We start from the raw sequence: 16159 nt of genomic DNA, 5'->3' as shown, positions 1-16159 counted from the left end.
GAACTCAGAATTCAGATAGTGTTATTGACTCTCCTAGTTCAGTATGTTGATTCTTGAACACAGCTACTTTATGAGTCTTGGCTGTGACCCTAAGCATTTTGTTTTCCAGTATTACCACCGGATACATAAATGCCACAGACACATAACTGAGTGAACCTTTTCAGATTATGACTCAGCTTTGCTAGAGTCCCCAGTTAGAGGTGCCCAGAGTTCTTAAGCACACTCTTTTTGCTTTGGACCACGACTTTAACTGCTCAGTCTCAAGCTTTTCACTTGACACCTTCACGCCACAAGCACATGGTTAGGGACAGCTTGATTTAGCCGCTTAGGCCAGGATTTTATTCCTTTGGGCCCTCCTATCCATTAATGCCCAAAGCCTTGCATCCTTTTTTTACCCTTGCCTTTTAGTTTAAAGGGTTATTAGCTTTTTCTGCTTGCTTTTTCTTTCTTTTTTTTTCTTTTTTTTCTTTTATTTTATTTTATTTTATTTTATTTTTCTTTTTTTTTTTGCAAGCTTTGTGTTTTTCACTGCTTTTTCTTGCTTCAAGAATCAATTTTATGATTTTTCAGATTATCAATAAGATTTCTCTTTTTCGTCATTCTTTCAAGAGCCAGCAATTTTAACATTCATAAACTTCACTATAAAAAATATGCACTATTCATGTCATGCATTCAGAATCACAGAAAATACCACCAAATTTAAGTAAATAAGACTATTATTCAATATAGACCCACTTTCTCATGCAATATATCACTCCTATATTTTTTTTTTTGATTTAAGCTCAGTGAGTAATACATGAGACATCTTTTCAGAATTAAAGCAATAGGAAAACTAAACTAGTCCTAGGATTCTAACTGATAAAGGATCATGCAACAAACAAAGCAAAATAATAGGAAACCGGAACATAACATAGAAAAAGAGGGGAGGAATAAAAATGAAAGGAGCTCAACCACCTTAGTTATCCTAGCAGTTGTTTATTCTTCAGGTTGTGCTCCTCCGCGAAGATGATTCGCCTCCCTTTTGTACTAGAAAACCTATAAGCCCAGCGTCAACACCAAACTTAAAGGTTTGTTTGTCCTCAAGCAAAGAAGAACTAAAAATAGAAGAGACAAATATTATGAGGAGAGAAAAAAATATAAAAGGATAAAAGAATAAGAGAGAATTAGGATTGAGAGAGAGAATAAAAAATTAAAAACTGGCAGCGAACTTGTGGAGGTGTGTGGAGCAAGCGGCGCGGACGCGTGAGTCACGCGATCGCGCGATTAGCGCGCTGTTGAAGTGACGCAAACGCGTGGGGATGCGATCGCGTGGATGGCCGAAATTAAAAAAAACGACGCAGACGCGTGGGGTACGCGTTCGCGTGACCAAATTTGTGCTTTTAGCACACTTCTTGCCCCAAGCCAGCACAACTCTCTGTCCAAACACTCTTTTACGTCGATTCTGTAGGTCACGCGTTCGCGTGAGTGATGCGGACGCGTGGATGGTGAAAATCACAAACGACGCGTCCGCGTGGGCTTGTTTGTGCGAAAGACTTTATTCTGGCGCCACTCCCGCGCAACTCTCTGTAACTTTTTATTTTTTTTGCACCCATGGATGACGCATACGCGTTAGTGACGCTTTCGCGTTGGGTGTTTTTTTTTTAGCTTGAGGTGTTCGGTTCCTGTTATAAAATAGCTGCATGATCAGAAAATTAGTAAGAACTTAATAAAAATCAACTAAGTAAGAAAACTACTATTACGAAAAACAACTAAGAATGAAAAAGAACGATCATACCACGGTAGGTTGTCTCCCACCAAGCACCTTTAGTTAAAGTCCTTAAGTTGGACATGTTGTGAGCTTCTTGTCATGGTGGCTTGTGCTTGTACTGATCCAGGAATCTCCACCAATGTTTGTAATTCCAATGGCTACCGGGATTCCAAACTAGGTGCATAAAGCCTTTGAGCAAGTTGAAGCAAGTGACAAAGTCCCAAGAGTGTTGATTGTGGGAATGAATTCTAGGGTCCCAAACTTTACTTTTACACCCGTCTTCTTGTGTATCACCATTGTTCCCACCGGGTGGCAAGCAATCTGAATTCTCACAGAGACATCCAAACAACCTTCTAGACCCATTCAAATTAGCTCTACACCAATCCTTGCACTTCAATTTGAAGCATACAACCATATTGAACCTTGCTTGACAACTCTTACCACTAACCATCTTCCTCTTACTTTTAACGTCACAAAGAGCTCTAAGTTGACCATCCGTCTCCAGTAGCCCATATTCAAGTGAGAAAGTAAAGGTTAAGGGTAGGAATTTTACCCACTTGAATGTTGTATTGGATGGTAATGGCTTTGGGAGACGTCTTGCAAGCTCCACTCTTCTATGTTCTTCTTTGAATTCTATCACCTCTTTGCAAGCTTCCTCAATTTCAACCTCTTCTTCTTGGTAGCTTTCTTTTAATTCAATCTCTTATTCATTGCTTACCAAGGGCATGGGAGGTTGTGTATCTTCCTCCTTTGTGGGTGCATCTTCCTCCTTTATTTTTGCATCTTCTTCTTCTTCCATGTGTGAGGATGAAAAGTTCTCTAATGCACTGGAGTATAAACTCCTTTGATTGATTTTCTCACTTTCTTCCATAGGATCTTGCATTGTATCTTTTGGGAAGGAATTTGCTTGTTCCTCTTCCTGGTACTTGATAATCGACTGCATATGCTTTTATATATTTTTGACACTTGTCTTTATATCATGTAAACATTCTTTCATGAGAAGCTCAAGATCCGATGGTATTTGAGATGAATAAGAAGGAGGTGATGGTTCTTGATAAGTGTAAAAAGAGGATGGTTCTTGGTATGAATAGGAAGATAGTGGCTCTTGATATGGGTAAAAAGATGATGGTTCTTGATATGGATAGAGAGGAGGTGGTTCTTGGTATGGATATGGGGATGGTGGTTCTTGATAGTTGGAACATGGAGCATTGAAGTTTCTTTGGTTTTGACTTTGCCAACCAAAATTTGGGTGGTTTCCCCATTCATAATGATATGAATCACTACTCGGGTGTGAGTAGTAACTCATATAATCTCTCTCCATTATTTTTTCTTAGCACAACACACCAAAAAGAATTAAACGTACCATGCGGTAAATAGGAAAGCAAAGAAAAAAAGAACAAAATTCTAAAAATTAAAATAATAAAAAAAATTAAAATAAAACTAACTAGAAAACAGCAAACTTAATTTTAGAAATTAAAAAAAATATTAATATTATTTTATTTAATTATTAAATTTTTTTTCTTTTTTTTTGTTAAAAATAGAATAAAAATAAAACTAATAAAATATTGAAAGATAAAAAAATGTAAAAAAAAAACAGAATGAAAAAAAAAAGAAAAAAAATAAAATAATAAAGATAAAAAATAAAAAATAAAAAATAAAAAAAACTGACGCAGGTTTTGAAAACAAAATTCAAATGTTAAATGGAGTAAAAAAAATAAAACGGGGGACAGGGGGTTGCTAACGCAAAACAAGAAATTTTTATTTTATTTTATTTTATTTTATTTATTTTTTAATTTTTTTTAATTTTTTTATTTTTTAAAAAATATATTTTTAAACGGAAGAAAGAAAAAATAAATAATTAAAACGGGGCAGGGGGTTTTCAAACGAAATTTTTTTTTTGAAAAATAATAAAATAATATTTAAAATGCTTAATCTAAACAATCAAACAACTAATAGTTGTTAATCACAGTCAATCCCCGGAAACGGTGCCAAAAACTTGGTGCGGTAATTTACAACCACACTTACTAACCGGCAAGTGCACCGGGTCGTACCAAGTAATACCTTACATGAGTAAGGGTCGATCCCACGAGGATTGATGGATTAAGCAACAATAGCGTTTGATAGGCTTAGTTAGACAAACAAAAAAGAGTATTTGAATATTCAATCATGCAGAAAATAAAATAGTAAAATAAATAAGTTGGGAATAAAATATGGAGAAGGCAGTTAAGGTTTCAGAGTTATCTATTTTCCCGGATTAATTTTTCTTACTAACTATTTTAATCATGTAGGATTTAATTTATGGCAAACTATATGTGACTAGACCCTAATTCCTTAGACTTTTCTAGTCTCCTCTAAAATTCATCAACAGCCAATTCCTTGGTCAATTAATTCTAATTAGAGGGTGATAATCTGATGAGCGGATATTTTATACGCTTTTTGGGGTTAATTTCATATAGTTTTTAGTATATTCTAGTTAGTTTTTAGTTTATTTCCATTAGATTTTAGGAAAAATTCATATTTCTGGACTTTACTATGAGTTGTTTGTTTTTCTATAATTTCAGGTATTTTTCTGGCTAAAATTGAGGGAGCTGAGCAAAAATCTGATTCAGGCTGAAAAAGGACTGCTGATGTTGTTGGATTCTGACCTCCCTACACTTAAAATGGATTTTTTGGAGCTACAAAACTCGAAATGGCGCGCTTCTAATTGCGTTGGAAAGTAGACATCCAGTGCTTTCCAGAAATATATAATAGTTTATACTTTGTTCAAGGATAGACGACGTAAACTGGCGTTCAATGCCAGTTCTCTGCCCAATTCTGGCGTCCGGCGCCAGAAAAGGATTAAAAGTTGGAGTTCAACGCCAGAAATGGGTCCAAACCTGCCGTTGAACGTCCAAAATGGCCTTATGCACGTGAATTGCTTAAGTCTCAGCCCCAGCACACACCAAGTGGGCCCCAGAAGTGGATCTCTGCACCATCTGTCATAGTTTACTCATCTTTTGTAATCCAAGGTTACTAGTTTAGTATTTAAACAACTTTTAGAGACTTATTTTTGTGTCTCATGACATTTTAGACCTAAACTTTGTACTCTTTGACGGCATGAGTCTCTAAACTCCATTGTTAGGGGTGAGGAGCTCTGCTGTGTCTCAATGAATTAATGCAAGTATTTCTATTTTCTATTCAAACATGTGTGTTCCTATCTAAGATATCCATTCGCGCCTAACTATGGAGAAGGTGATGATCAGTGACACTCATCACCTTTCTCAATCCACGAACGTGTGTCTAACAATCACCTCCGTTCTACATCAGATTGAATGAATATCTCTTAGATTCCTTAATCAGAATCTCCGTGGTATAAGCTAGATTGATGGCGGCATTCATGAGAATCTAGAAAGTCTAAACCTTGTCTGTGGTATTCCGAGTAGGATTCAGGGATTGAATGACTGTGACGAGCTTCAAACTCGCGAGTGCTGGGCGTAGTGACAGACGCAAAAGGAGGGTGAATCCTATTCCAGCATGATCGAGAACCTCAGAGGATTAGCCATGCTGTGACAGAGCATTTGGACCATTTTCACAAGAGGAGGGGATGTAACCATTGACAACGGTGATGCCCCAACACACAGCTTGCCATAGAAGGACGTGCGTGTGTGAATCAGAGGACAAAGGAAAGCAGAGATTCAGAAGACAAAGCATCTCCAAAACCCCAACATATTCTCCATTACTGCATAACAAGTAACCTTTAACCCATGCTCTCTTGTTTATTCGCAATTCAACTGATAAATACAATTGACTTCCTGACTAAGAATTGCAAGATAACCATAGATTGCTTCAAACCAACAATCTCCGTGGGATTCGACCCTTACTCACGTAAGGTATTACCTGGACGACCCAGTGCACTTGCTGGTTAGTGGTACGAGTGGTGAAAAGTGTGATTCACAATTCGTGCACCAAGTTCAAATTCCAGTTTATATGCCACAAAAACTCTAATTACCTAAAAATAAAAGGATTATATGTCATGTATCCCGTTAAGTCCAAATAATTAAAATTTAGGAGAATATGTTTTCAAGCTGTTGTTCAAGTAAAGAGCTTTTCCAAGTTTTACAGAAACTCAAATAGAAAGAGGGTCATACTTCCGTTCCACCCAAATTCATAAAATAAAGAGCGAAAACAATTCTTAAATTATAAATCCACACATAAATTAAAATAGTAAAAGCAATAAAATTAATCCATAAAAATAGACAGAGCTCCTAACCTTAACAGTGGAGGTTTAGTTGCTCATGGAAAAGAGAAAATAAGGATTCAGATAAAAATGTACAGAGTTCCAATCTGATGGCATCAGATCCCTTTTTATAACTAATCCTAATAAATTTAAAATCTAATATTTAAAATTAAACTTAAAATAATATCTTTTCCTAATTTAAGATTTGAATTTAAAATTGAATTAATTAACAGATCTTCAGTTGATGGGTGGGGACCACTAGTTCTGTCCATTCTGCAGCTTTTAATTTGTGTTTTCTGGGCTGAAAATTGAGTAAGAACAGCCCAGAAATCACCCCAGCATTTTTCTGCGTTTTCTGCACGTGGCGCATGTGACGCGTCCGCGTCGTCCACGCGTTCGCGTCATTTGTGCAGATTCCAGTCCACGCGTTCGCGTCAGGCACGCGATCGCATCATTGCGATTTCCTCCATTCCGCGCGGTCGTGTGAGCCATGCGTCCGCGTCGGTATTCGCTGGTCATCTCCTTGGCTTCTTCTCTTTCTCTGCAGAAACTCCATCAAATTCCGCCAAATGCTACCTAAAATAAACAGTATTGTATAAAACTCAAAATAGCATCCATGGTGGCTCAAATATATTTAATTCTTAATTAAATTCAACAATTTAGATGCAAATTTACTAGGAAAAGATAGACAAGATGCTCACGCATCAATCATTTCATCTTAATTGAATTATATGCATTGTTCCCCATGCTTGAATAAAAGAAAAATTGTTGTGAAACAGAGAAAGAGTAGAGGTCTGTTTTGATAAAAGATAGAATAAAGTTATATGGTGGTATGTGCTAGTTCATTAGTTGATTTATGAATAAGGCTAAAGTTTGGCATGATTTTGAGATATGAACTTGAGTTACATTCCATGAGACTTGACAAATGAAAAAGGTCCATAATAAAAGAAAATAAATGCAAGAGAAAGAAACAAAAATAAATAAACAAGGCTGGGCACCAATGGCTTGAGGTTTTGGATATGTGCCTGTGATGCTATTGTACAAAGATAAGCTTGGATAACTAGGTTCTAAGGGGTGCTTCATCACCTGGTAACTTGGGTTAACTAACCCGGGATTGCCAACCGAAAGTCCACCATCAAGAGCTACTTTGAGACAAAGCATTTAGTGACCCAAAGAGGTGCTGGGCACCAATGTCCAAAGAATAAAACAAGCTAAATGCTTATGATGTGTGTGTGCTAAGGAGAGACTTGAGCAAGTAAGCCCTTAGGGGTGCCTCAACACCTAGCATCTTGAACCAACTGGGATGGGAATGTTGGCTGAAAGCTTACTTTAAAGAGCTGCCTTAACACATAGCATTAAGCCTCAGCTAAACAATAAATCTCAGTCATGAAAGAGAGCAAGAAAAACTAAGGACCAAACCATAACAAGTCTCATTTTTTGTGTAATACAAGTAAAGATCCAAAGGAGTGTTACTACTTCAGCCACAAATAAAAATCACTAAGATACCATGCATGAAAATCCCATTAACCAGAATTTAATGTCTTCCAATAAAGGCTTATACCTCTCTCTGTTTTCATTCATTCTGCTTATGTTTTAGTGCTTGCTTAGGTACAAGCAAGATTTTAGTTTGGTGTTGTGATGACAAGTCATCATAGGCTTGTTTCACAAGCCTTTTTCATTAGTTTTTACATGGTTTCCATGCATTTCTTAGGCAATAAGCAAGTATTTGGATGAGAATTGTATGCATGCCTTTATTCAATCAAATATTGTTAATTATGTGCATTTTCATGAGATTTATGCATGAATTGTTTAACGTTATGAATGATGCATTATCTTGTGATTATGGCAATACTTTGATGCATTTTGTTTAGTTGATGATAGGTAAGAAGAAACAAAGAAAGGGTAGAGAAGAAGCAGAGCAAGCAACTTTGGTGCCCAAAGTTGGCTCACCAACGTTGCCACAAACGTTGCTCTTGACAGCCTGACTGTGCCTTCTTCAAACAAGAATAACTTGAGCTACAAAGCTCCAAATGAGGTGATTCTAAAGGCATTGAAAAGTAGGAATCCAGGTATTTTCAAGCATATATGGCACTGCATGATGGACACTAAATTTGAGGGAGATAACTTGCCCTGAAAGTGCAAAGATGAACATAGTATCAACCTGCAGTGAGGCCAGCTGACCTCTTCACCTTCCATGGAGTATAACTCGAGCTGTGGAGCTCCAAATGATGCGCTTTTAACGGCATTGAAAAGTAGACATTCAGGTATTTCCAACAATATACAATAATATAGGGTGGGAAATAAGTTTGAGCTTCCGAATCTGGCGTTGTTACTATCGTTGGTGTCAACGTTGGTGTGCCAACGTTTCCTCTAACGTTGCACACCAACGCCAGCGACCCTGTCCCCTTCAAAAGAGCATAAATTGAGTTGTAGATATCTAATTGAGGTGATTTTAGTTGGGTGAAAAAGCAGACATTCAGAGCTTTCCAACCATATATAATAGTCTATAATGGGCATGAAATTGGCAACATTGACAAGAGGACAAAGTGACGTTCCAAGGTTTGCTGGCAACATTATATGTAAAATTTGGGTGCCAACGTTGGAGGAAACGTTGGTGGACCAACGTTACCTCCAACGCTTGCGATAATTTTCATTTCTGGAGCTAAAAGCTTTTGGGCGACGCGTACACGTCATTTGGTAAGTTTATAAATCCACGCATAAGCATGAGCTACGCACACGCGTGAAATTGCAAAATTGACCATTCACGCGTACGCGTGGGTCACGCGTACGCGTAACCAAGCCAACGTTGGAGGGAACATTGGTGAACAAATGCTACCTCCAACGTCCTCGACAAGAAGCCCAGAATTTGGAGTTGGGAAACTTGAATCGACGCGTACGTATGGACCACCCGTACGCGTGGAATTGAAAAATGGAAATTCACGCATACGCGTGGGCGACGCGCACGCGTGGAAAGGCAAAATCACATCCTTTATGCGTATGCGTGCACAACACGCACGCGTGGATGAGCGAACGTTGGTACACGATGAATCCACATTTCATGATATATATCTACTCTATTTAGGTGGACTTCATCAACTTTTCTTGCATTTATTCACCCATATAGCATACTTTTGTGTTCTCTCCCTTAATTGAGCTTAATTGTGAAAACATTCTATTTTGTGCTTAATTTGGTCAATTTTTATCCCACTTTCATTCCATTCGATGCCTTGATGGTTTTGATGAGTGATTTCAGGTGTAATAGGTTGGAATGGCTTGATAAGAGTGGAAGAAAAGCATGGAATTGGGAGAAAACATGAAGAAATCAAAGGAGAAGCACACATTGGAGTGTGCGTGCGCACAACCTTCTGCGCGTACGCACAAGAACCACTCAGCCATGTGTGCGTACGCACGACCACCTATGCGTAGGCACAAGAAGAAAATCAGCATGTGTGCGTACGCACAAACTTGTGCGTACGCACAGGTCCCAGCACGTGACTCATTTATTGCAAATCACTAGGGGCGATTTCTGGGCCTCCTGGGCCCAATTTTGGGATTTTCTGAAGCTATTTAAGACCAAAGTGAAGAGGAATGAAGGGGGGAGCACTTAGATTTAGGTTTTTACATGTCTTAGCTAGTTTTCTAGAGAGAGAAGCTCCCCCTTCTCTCTAGAATTAGGGTTTTTATCTTTATTCTCTCTTTAATTTCTCTCTTTAATTTTTGTTTAATTGTAGTTTCATTTACCTTTTCTTGTTCTATTGCCTTTACTCTCTTTGTTTCCTTTGTTAATTTCTCTTTCATGCTCATTTTAGCTGTATGAACACGCTTGTCACTTTTAATTTCCTTTAATGCAATTTTGATGTTTATGTTTCTTTGATGTTCATTTGAGTTGTTATTTTCAATTTCATGCAATTGGTAGTTATAGGATTTATTTTTATTACAATTTATGACATATTTCCTTTTATGCATGTTAGGTGTTTGATAAAATGTCTCTTATAGTTTTTGTCTAGTTTTTCACACTCTTGGCTTGGAATCGGATAATTAGGTGATCTTGAGTTATAGATGTCCATTCGATATCGTGCTTAGGATTGTTAGTCGGTTTGGTTTCCACTAATGCTAGTCTTTCACTAAGTTAATTAGTGAGTTGATTAGGACTTGTGGATTGAGATCAATTATACCCTTTTGACTTATTCTCAATGTTAGGATAGATTAATTGGGATTAATTCTTAGCCATTATCATGTTTGTGTTCTATGATTATGATAGGAATCCTTAATTTCCAACCCATGCCAAGAGTTCTTTTTGCCATTAAATTTCCATTTTCATTGCTTTAATTGCTTTGCATTTAATGCCGTTGCATGCTTATTTATTACCTTGCACTTTAGTTTCTTGCTCCTTGCAATCACAACCCCCAATCCCTCATAGCCAATAATTGAATATTTCATTGCAATTCCTAGGGAAGACGACCCGGGACTTCAAACTCCCGGTTATTGTGTTTTGATTGTGACTATCTTTTGATTTAAATTTGATTGGGAGTTAATTGTTGATCTAGACTATGCTTGCAACGATATTCTATTTTGTGAAATTCTAGATTAACAATAATTCTTACATCAAGTTTTTAGCGCCGTTGTTGGGGAATTGCAATGGTGTTACATTATTGGCTATTGTTAATATGTGAATAGTTTGCTTTTGATTGGTTGCTTTTTTTGTTGTAAATATGTCTCTTGTTATTAGCTTGCCTTAATAGATTTTCTTTTTAAAATGCATATGTAAATAGCTAATAATTTTGTTTTAAATTGTCTTTTTGACTTGAGTTGTATGTTTAAAAGTTTTGATTAGTTTTTAGATAGTTAAAATAGTTTTGGTAGATTTTTGTTTGTGTTTGTGCATATTACTAGTGCTTTAAATAGTCCATGATTTTTATTTGGAAGATAAAATTTTGGATTAATTTTAAAATTAATGTAAATAGTGGCATATTTTTATTAATTTCTTGTTTATATGCATTTTGTATTGTTGGGTGAATTTTTGTTTTGAAAAAAAAATCGCCCTCTGTGCGTGCCCACAGTTCTGTGCGTACGCACACTTCCATACCACCTTTCTGTCCGTGGCGTTCGCACAGCATATGCATACGCACTATTTCCCATTTTCCTATCCGTGCGTACGCATAAGCGTTAATGCGTACGCACCCACAATTCACCCCCTTCTATTGGCAGCACCCGCATAGTTGGTGCGTCCGCATCCCTTTCACCTTCCTGTCACTCCTCCTTTCTTCTTCTCTGAGCCAACCATTCACCATCATCATCTTTATCTTCTTCACCATCATCACCATCCATCACTGTCTCTTCCCAGCCACCATAACCTCCATCACCATCACCTCATCACCGCCACAGTCACCGTCCCTCCACCATCGATGAGCCATCGTGACCTCTCCCTTTTCTCACCCACGCCGCCGACCTCTCCGCGACCCATTTCCCCTCCCTTCTTCCTCGTCTCTCACTCCTTCTCTCTTTACATGGCGACCCAACCCTCTTCTCCTCTTCTCCACGAAGCCCTTCCCCTCTCCTCGGGCCATCATCACGCAACCACCCAGCGCTGCCAGCAACCTTAATTGCTGATCCCAGAACCCACCGTACCACCACAACGCCGCCACACATCCCCATTGCACAACCCTCCTTCTTTCTTCTTCCATCGTCGCCAGAGCCCCATCTTCTCCTCGCTGAACCAGAGGAACCCCCACCGGAACCCCTTCCGTCGAGCTCAACACTGAGGCGCCATACCCCTATTCCTTCTCTTTCGTACGAAGCCCTTCCCTGGCTTCGACGACCACCACCGTGGCCGTCATCCTCCCTGTTCTCTCGATGCCTTCGAGCAACAAGAACAGGATGTCTCCCCTGTTTCTCAGCCTTGCAACGCAGTGCTGCTCTTCTTCTTCGCCACTTTACTCTCTGAGTATCACCGCTGGTGCCACCACCTTGGCCGGCCATTTTCACCCTTCCTTCCCCTTCCTCCCTCTGCTCTAATTCTGCTTCCCAGGTTTAACCATTTTCTTTTTCCTTTACTTTGTCCTGTTTTGTTATCATATTACAGCTAGTTAGTTCATTTTGTTTATCTTAATTTAGTTAGTTTATGCATGTTTAGTTGATTAGGTGGTTAGAGAATATGAGCTAGATAGTGGATTTAGGTTTGTTATGATCAATAATGTTGTTTGGAAATGTTGATGTTTCATTGAATTCCTCTTTGATTATTGCTGAGTCAAACGCTACTGGCAACACCCAGAATTCATTTTTTTATGCAACGTTTGTGCTCAATGTTTTCACACAAATATTGTCACCAACGTTAAGGCCAATTTCAATATAAAATGGCACCATGCAAATCATGAACGTTAGCTTGTCAACGTTACTAAAGAGCCACTCCAAGTTTGCTTCAATCAAGTTCAAGGAATACATCCAAGTACTAAAGACCCATTTTGGGATGAGAAGAAAAGTATAAATAGAAGAGTATTTGAAGAAAAGAGGAGGCTCTAATAGGACTAGAGGCTGGGGGATTAGAGACTCCAGAGAGCTTTGCTTAGAATTTCTTTTTCTTTTCTGCACTTTTACATTTCACTTGTATTGAATTGAATTTAATTGAGTTTAGTTTATGCAATTTCAATTTCTTACACCTCTCTTTTGTAATTTTCCTTTATGAACTTTTACATTTGTGTTGGCACTGAGATTGATTTACTTTCAAGCAATTTAAATTTCCTACAAGTGTCTTTAGAGCAAGGATCAATTAAACCCCCAATTCATTAGGGCAGGAGCTCTATTATAATTCTAATGAATTAATGAAATTCTTCTTCTTCTCAATCCGCTTGGGTAGCTAAGAGATAACTTCTATTTTGATTTGATCCATTCATTCCGGAAGGGAGTTTGGATCCATTGAATTTCCATGTGAACCTCGGAAGAGGAATCAGGGAAATTAGAACTGAAGCTCTGTTTCTCACAACTCTCTTGATCAACACTATTCGGGATGAATTGAGATCTTGAGAGTTTGTGTGGCTTATGGATGAGAGAAAATCCTTAACCTCTTCTCATGACAATTAGTTCAAGGAATTGGCAAGATTGATTGTGATTAGAGAGATTAGATTGCCATGAAATTGGGATTCAATCAAAATCTGCCATAGATCTACTCATATGATTGAGAAAGGAGTTGAGACCCATTTGATTCATGATGGATTATGATTTCTCCAATCCCTGATGAATCTTTGTTCTCTGTTATTTCTCTTTGAGTTTCTTTTACTTGCCTTTGATTTACTGCTTTCTTTTCATTTTTCTTATTTCACCAAACTCTTTTCACTGTTAGCTTGACTAGATTAATCACCTCACTAAAGTTGCTTAATCCATCAATCCTCGTGGGATCGACCTCACTCACATGAGTTTTTCTACTTGATGCGACCCGGTATACTTGCCAGTTAGTTTGTGCGAAAATTCAATTTTCCCCCATCAATTACCTGAGTGTGTTTCCATTTCATGTCCCCTAACACAATCTCCACCAAAAATAATATTAAAATCACAAATGTCAATGATGTTTCAGTTTACCCTCGGCAACAGAAGCTGTAAGATGCTGTATATGACATGAAGCTTTCTCCGTGAGTGTTGACTGGCAACTAATATAACAGCAAAGTAAAGATAAACACTACAAAGGAGAACTAGTATTTATAATCTTTAATTGTTAGCATCTCATCCATCATCAAAGTTGTAGATGTCATTATTTCTATCTCTCAAAATCTACGAAAAAATTAAATAAAACAAGAATGTGTCTCTCCAATTAAAATCCTACTTCAACTAGTTGTTCAAGCTAGACTAAGGAAGAATGAGAAAAACAGTGCATCAAACCAGATTATATATTTTTTTAAGAAGTATTCATAAACATCAACAAACCAGATTCTAAATCATTTCAATCTCATATCTAATTCTAAATGCAGGTGCTAACAATTTGAGTCGATAAACAACTTACTAAGAGTAACCTCGCTTCTGGAAAGGTGGTGCCTCCCGCAGTGTGAAGAGAGGTACCTCGAGTTGATTTTCTAGCAGCTGTATTTCTCACCTGTAACTGCCTATAGGCATCAGTGTCCCAACGTCTCATCAATTCACCAAGAACTTCTAGTGGAATCCAATATGGACGGGCTCCTTTTTGCGAATGGCATGGAGCATACCTCGTAGGCGGTTGGCTTCCCTGAACCTCCAAGCTTGATAGATGTCATCCTCTTCCGTATCATGAATGTCAAAGCATTTCTATTTTTAAAAAGGAAAAAACATCTTGCTATTATATAACATACTATAATATATAAGATTGTAAAATACGTAAAATAAGATAGATAAAATTACCCTCCATTCTGTCCAGCATATTTTTTTAGTATCATCATCTTCCTCATCAAAACTCAGCCAAGACTTGTTGTAATTTTCCTTAAAAACCTGAGAAATGCGCTTCAAGCTAGGCTTAAGTGGGTGCCAACTACATCAATAATTCCAAGGTATATCAGTTCAGTGTGATAGGCAATTTTCATAATCATAGGAACAGTGTAATTGAAAAAGAAAATTGAAAAATAGCTTTTAAGTTTGGAAGAAGACTCTTGAATTTCTAGTAAAAAAGTGTGAGGTCCCGGCAAGTTCTCAAAATAAAATCTCATAATATATAGAAAAGGATATTAGCTGATATCATCAATATCTATATATCTGACCTACCACCAACATTAATTTAAACTAAAAGAAGAGATCAAAGAGATTATTGTGTATATTCCTTGGCCAATGATTAGCAGAAGTTTATATCAGCTAGCCTAGATTCTAACTAATTATAAAGACATATTGTTTCACAAAAATGAGACAATGCAATTCTTAAAATTTAAAGCAAATAACAAACCATTTGGCACCATCATATCTAAGCTTAGGAGCACTTGTGGCGGAGTGACCAGTGGCAGTGGATGTTCCTGGACCCTGAGTATCTTGGGTACCAGTAGATGTGGTTTGTTTTTCCCCACAAGATCCTGCTCGACTGGGAGCTATGATAGCTGTATCACTCTGCACACCATGTAAGGCAGTGTTGGGATGCTCGATGGCTTGTTGAGCGCATGATCTTGGTGCACCCAGAGTAGGCATCATGTGTATCTGAGGCTCCTAACGAGAGGGGGTAGTAGTAGCAATAGGTGGCGGTCTCCCACTAGTCAAAATAGTTATGCCTGATGATGACCCAACGAGAGTGTATGGATCTGCATGTAAGTCAAGCGGGCGACGGGTGGAAAGCCTAGGCCTCCCCTTTCGACCTCGGCCACAGCCACGATCTCCGTCTTTACCAGAGATATGTGTAGTAGCTGGATCACCCTTTTGGCCTCGGCCTCGGCCACGGCCACGACCACGACCGCGATCTCCGTCTCTACCAACCATATCCTATACACATTGAAATTAGGTTTTAATATAGTGAAAATTATTTTTAATTAGAAACTTGTCTCTTCAATGAAATTAACTTTTAACCAAAAGAAAAAATCCCCTATATAATATGGCAGCTTGTATTTTTATGTGTGTGTGTGAAATAGCAGTAATATGGCAGCTTGTAGTAATGGAAGAGATTTTTGGTCAATGTAATTGCATACAACTATGTGATTATAACTGGCTAGTAAAGGGCACGTTAGTATTAATCATTTGGTTTCCATGACCTAGAAATTCTTATAGTAAGAGACAGATCAAGAGAGAAATTAGCACATCACATGGTATATAAATTCTTATATTATTCAAAATTTCGGATCACAACAGCATCTGACAAAATAATTTACTGTAGCTATATAGTTGAATTATTTTATTGTTTATTTATTAATAATTAAATTTTGAATTTGATGATTTTTAATGTATCTTTTGGAGACAAGAAAAAGAAAAGCATTTGTTTAAAAGACATGATTGAAATTGGAGCATGGAATGATAAAGTAGTGATATATTTAAATGACCGATAACTCAAAGGCAACTAAAACAAATAAAAGTGAGTAAAAAGTTAGTATATTACTGTCTTTAGTTAACAATGTAGGAATTAAACAGCATTGGTGAAATCCACGGTAACAAGCACCATCACAAAGAATTATATCATTATCAGTGGTCAGCTCTTTGGACCCGCATTTTGCACAGAAAATCTGCCACAAAACATTTAAAGTTAGCGAATAATTCCAAAGAACAATGAA

The sequence above is a fragment of the Arachis hypogaea genome, chromosome 14, assembly GCF_003086295.3.
Source record: "Arachis hypogaea cultivar Tifrunner chromosome 14, arahy.Tifrunner.gnm2.J5K5, whole genome shotgun sequence".
In the NCBI taxonomy this organism is placed as follows: domain Eukaryota; kingdom Viridiplantae; phylum Streptophyta; class Magnoliopsida; order Fabales; family Fabaceae; genus Arachis; species Arachis hypogaea.
This window is presented reverse-complemented; position numbering follows the sequence as displayed.